This window comes from Acomys minous (assembly GCF_964271855.1).
Source record: "Acomys minous genome assembly, chromosome: 12".
Classification (NCBI taxonomy): Eukaryota; Metazoa; Chordata; class Mammalia; order Rodentia; family Muridae; genus Acomys; species Acomys minous.
This window is the reverse complement of record NC_140493.1, coordinates 435195-440000: the sequence shown is the minus strand read 5'-3', so window position 1 is coordinate 440000 and position 4806 is coordinate 435195. Positions and strand designations below refer to the sequence as shown.

The 4806-nt window shown below is 52.3% G+C and overlaps 1 long non-coding RNA gene across 1 annotated transcript in view; it reads left to right on the top strand.

Moving 5' to 3' along the window:
- LOC311578860 overlaps positions 1–2924 on the top strand; it is a 7051-nt gene extending 4127 nt beyond the window's left edge. Inside the window, exons 2-3 of the long non-coding RNA XR_014772980.1 lie at positions 1961–2113; positions 2479–2924. This is a non-coding gene — a long non-coding RNA (uncharacterized lncRNA). The remainder of the gene's footprint in view (positions 1–1960; positions 2114–2478) is intronic.
- The last annotated feature ends 1882 nt before the right edge of the window (positions 2925–4806 follow it).

Genomic DNA, 4806 nt, shown 5'->3' with positions numbered 1-4806 from the left:
ACTGAGGCCTGTTGGATGCACTAGATGGTGGTAGATGGTGGCAGAGCTAGCACTGGACTGCCATCCTACACTAGCACTCACTCTGTCACATGGAGGGGCTGACAGTGTTTACATATATTAAATCTCAGGCCTAAGTAGCTGCCTGTAGAGTAGTTTTCTTTTTTAAAAGTATTTAATTTATTTTTAATTTATGTGCATTGGTGTGAGGGTGTCAGATCTTAGAGTTACACAGTTGTGAGCTGCCATGTGGTTGCGGGAATTGAACTCAGGTCCTTTGGAAGAGCAGGCAGTGCTCTTAACCACTGAGCCATCTCTCCAGCCCAGAGTAGTTTTCATACAAACAACTTTCTCTGTCTCTGTCTGTCTGTCTCTCTTCTGTCTCTCTCTCTCTCTGTCTGTCTGTCTGTCTGTCTGTCTCTCTCTCTCTCTCTCTCTCTGTCTCTCTCTCTCTCTCTCTCTCTCTCACACACACACACACACATACACACACACACTCATAGAGACAGACAGAGAGAGAGAGCACTTTTTAAATAAAATCAGGAATATTCCATGCACTTACTTCCTGTTTACAAACGAGGAGAAAGAGCCCTCAAAGCAGTAGTCAGTTGTGGTCCCAAAGTGTCCTGAGCCAGCTTCTTGTGCCTGCCTCTGTATCAGAGATCCCCGTCTCAACTTGAGGCTAGTTCTCCTCCATGCAGCCCTTGTTTTAATTACTACTTTCCTGCCTCTCCCTTTACCCTTTGGAGCTATTCCTAAGTCAGGTCCTGGATGCGAGTCTCTTTTCTATCCCCAGATGTGGGGTGTAGCCCGCCCCCCATCTCCTCCTCTGTCCTGCTCCCCATCACCCACATCCTCACTACTGATCCCCTACAAACCCCAACAGCATAGGCAAATGTGTGGCCTTTGGAGGTCGCAGCCCTCCTGCATCCGTGGAAAATCCCCACAGGAAACGCAACCACGGTTCTGGGTTCCATTCTCTATCCAGGAACCCCTGACTCACCTTGATCTTGAGTCCTGTCTAGCATCTCAAGTGAGGGAGCGCCCCTGCCCCCCCACCCTTCAGCCCCTCCCCCAACGGGTACCAGCTGACTCCTGCTGAGCTCTAAGATGGTAGTGACGGGGTCCTGCAGTTACACCTGAAGCCTTGCCCTGGCCACAGGTGCCCTGTGCACACACCAAGCTTTACCTCTAAGCAACACTCACTGGGAGCAAGGGCCAGGAGAAGCTTGACACTCTGTCTGGGCTGCAGAAGCAGAATGGGATGCACATGGGAAGGCAGCGTGGAAAGCCCATCGGAAGCAGCCTGCACTGAGTTCCAGGCAGGCAGTATTTGAGATCCCGCCCTAGAGAGGTCTGTAATGGTAGAGGAGAGCCAGGGGGCTTAGAAAGGAGGACAGAGGTGCCCAAGGAAGGGGGCGGGGAAAGGAGCTGCCAGATAGCCAGGCAGCTAGGCCATGTTCTGCACGGCCTCGCTCTCCAAGCCCAAACTGTGGGCCACAGCCTCGTTTGTCTGCAGGGAAGGCCTTAGGCTGGAGATGGACTCTTGCTACCCTGGATGAGTGCAGAGCTGACTTCCTGTGGGGGTTGGAAAGACAAGGTACAGGGGTGTGGTTCCCAGGAAAGCCCTCCTGGGTTTCCCAGCAAGCTCTGAGCTCCCACCTCTTGCTGAGAGTTTTGCCTCAGGTATTTCTGACATGGGGGAAAGTCCACGAGTAAGATCTGGAGCCTTCTTGCAGGCGACCCCTGAACTTTCAGGTCCAGGCAAGCAAACAGGAAAGTTTGGCACAGCTTTATCCTGTCAAACGTCCTGAGATGGACGCCGTACGGGCAAGGGCTGGGTGGAGAAGTGGGTAGGGACAGTCTATGCGCAACAAAGCTGATGGACATTCAGAGGTGAGCAAAGGATGCCCTGGAGACTTGGGGTAGAGCCTCTTGCTCTTACGCATCATGGTATATATAGCAGGCTCGGGTCCAGGAGGCACAGAGACCTGAGAGGCAAGGACAGCATGTGGAAGGGCTCCAGAAACTCGGTTCCTCCTCCAAACAAAACAAACAAAACCAAACTGACCTTGACACTCGAGGCCTTTGCATCATGCGTCTGATAATCCAAAAGGTATGCATTCTAGCTTCCTTCTTCCCAGATTCTATTTCCCACCACATCCCTTGCCACTCAACCTATGACCTGCCCCTCCCTCAGGGCAGGAGAGGAAGGTTGCCTGGCACATCTTCTGAGCCCTAGCTGTAGCCAGAGCAACCGGGGCTGGGCATTCGGAGCACCTACTTCATGGTCAAGACGGTGGAGGCTGAGGAGCCGAGTGGGAGGCCGAGGGAGTCCAGGCTGGATGATGCTCAGTCCGACTTTGCCTCTCCCTGGGAGACGCATCACTCATCTGCCCAGGGGTGGAGAAACGGGGCAGGGGGACGGGATGAAAAACACCCACAGCCCATTAACCTACTTTTGCAACTTCATTAAAACAGAGTCTCCGACACGTCGCCATAAATTGTCTTCTGAGGAGGAAGCCAAACCCAACACGGAGGCTGAAAATACCGAGTGGCAAGAGGAACTGTGTGGCATGGGGTGAGGTGGACCAACACTCAGGCTCTGTAGGCCACTCCAGCTCCTGGCACAGGGTCTCCCGGGGCAGATGAGAAGCAGAGGAGGGATCTGGACTAGAATTAGAGATGTATGCCACCCACCTGGCTAAAGAGCAGGCTTTTCTTCCTTCTGTTCTTGGAGGTGAACCTCGGGCCTCGTGGATGCTAGGCAAGTATCCTACCACTGAGCCACATACCCAGCCTGGGGAAACCCAGAAAGAGATTTTTGTTTTGTTTTGTTTTTTGTTTTTTTGTTTTTTGAGACAGGGTTTCTCTATGTTACCTCGGCTGTCCTGGACTCGCTTTGTAGACCAAGTTGGTCTCGAATTCACAGCGATCCACCTGCCTCTGAGGCTGAAACAGGAAGATCTCTAGTTCAAGACCAGGCTAGACCACACGGCAAGACCCTCTCTCAAAATAATAAAACAAAACAAAACAACAACCAAGAATCCTCATGCTGTCCTGAGGCCTTTTCTCAAAGTGTATGCGGTAGGGTATAGCTTAGCTCTAGCTCCAGATAGCTAGAAGTCACCACTGGCCTGGCTGAGCGGGTGGCTGAACCAAGTGGAGGGAACACTGGACTGCAGGCAGCAGGACTAGGTCCCTGACCCTGGTGAAGAGACCTGGATCCAGACCTCACGTGGCAACATGACAGTAAGTGAGAGCCAAGCCCTGGATAGGGGTTGCCGAGGTCCTGATTCCGCCTTTGCCACCTACAGACCTCAGTTACTGAGCCTCCCTGTGCCTTGGTTTCCTCGTAAGAATGATGCTATGTCACCACGTGGCTGAATTTCAGGACCCAGAACATCCTAGGGGTCAAATGCGCTGGCTATTGTCATTGTCATGTGCTCAGTTTACGTCAGCCCTCATCCACCTCTCCAGGAGCTTTGATGCTCACAGAATCTCAGATCCATGGCTTTTTTTCCCCCAAGATTTATCTATTATTATGTAGATAGTGTGCTGCCTGCACATACACCTGTAAGCCAGAAGAGGGCATCAGATCACATTACAGATGGTTGTGAGCCACCATGTGCTTGCTGGGGATTGAACTCAGGACCTTTGGAAGAGCAGGCGGTGCTCTTAACCTCTGAGGCATCTCTCCAGGTCCCCAGATCCATGTCTTATCCATGAGGAAACTAAGGCCCAGAGAGAAGAGATAAGGGTCAAAACCCGAACCCAGATTTCCTACTGGCCAACTGCCCTTTCCAAGACATGCCCCTGCCCTTAGTTGAACAATGGAGACTTTATTTGGCACAGGGAGTGTTGGGTTTCCTGTCACTGCGTCAATGCCTGAGGAACAGCTGAAAAGGTCACGTCTCTGCTCACAGTTCTGGACCTTTCAGCTATGGCTGAGGCAACGCTACGTCCAGTGAAGCACAATGTCAAGGTTGGGGTGGCAGAGAGGACAGAGCTGTCCCCCTCACAATAGCCAGGAACTGGGTAACCTCAGCGGTATGTGCCAGCCACCTTCCTCCATCTAAGCCCCGCCTCCTAGTGAGGCAGCGCCTGCAGCTGGGGACCAGTTTGTTCTACATGTAAGCCTGTGTGGTGGAGCTCTCGTATTAAAGCCATAACGAGCAGACAGTGGCTTCCTCTGTCCTGACCGTTCTATTAGGATAAGTACTGTAGATCCTCTTTTCAAGAAGGCCTCCCCGGAAGTAAATAAAGGAAGGGGGGAAAATGACTCACTCTGAATCCCACAGCAAAGGTGGGGACCACGGGGGGCCAGAGGAGGCAGCACAATTGGTAAATGCTTGCCTAAAATGCATGAAGCCCAAGTTCAATCCTCGCTGCCATTATAAGCTGGGTGTGGTGGCTTGTGCCTACACTCCCAGCACTCAGGAAGTAGAGGACATCCTTGGCTACATATCAACTTCCAAGCCAGCCCGGGCTACATGAAACCCTGGCGGGCGAGCACACACACACACACACACACACACACACACACACACACACACACAAAACAAGCAAGCAAGCAAAACAAAACAACAACAACAACAAAAACCAGTTTGACTGTCTGGAGAAAACAGTGCAGGGCCAAGAACAAGACAGCCTGAGCCTAAACTGGAGGGTCCTCTTCCCTGTACCCAAGCGGCCTGTAAGAAAAAAACCTGGGTGTCCACGGACCCTGGCAACGTGGTCTCAGAATCCCCACCACTGATGCTCCAGGAGGTGAGGCCCCAGAAAGAACAGGTGGGCTAAAGGGCCTCC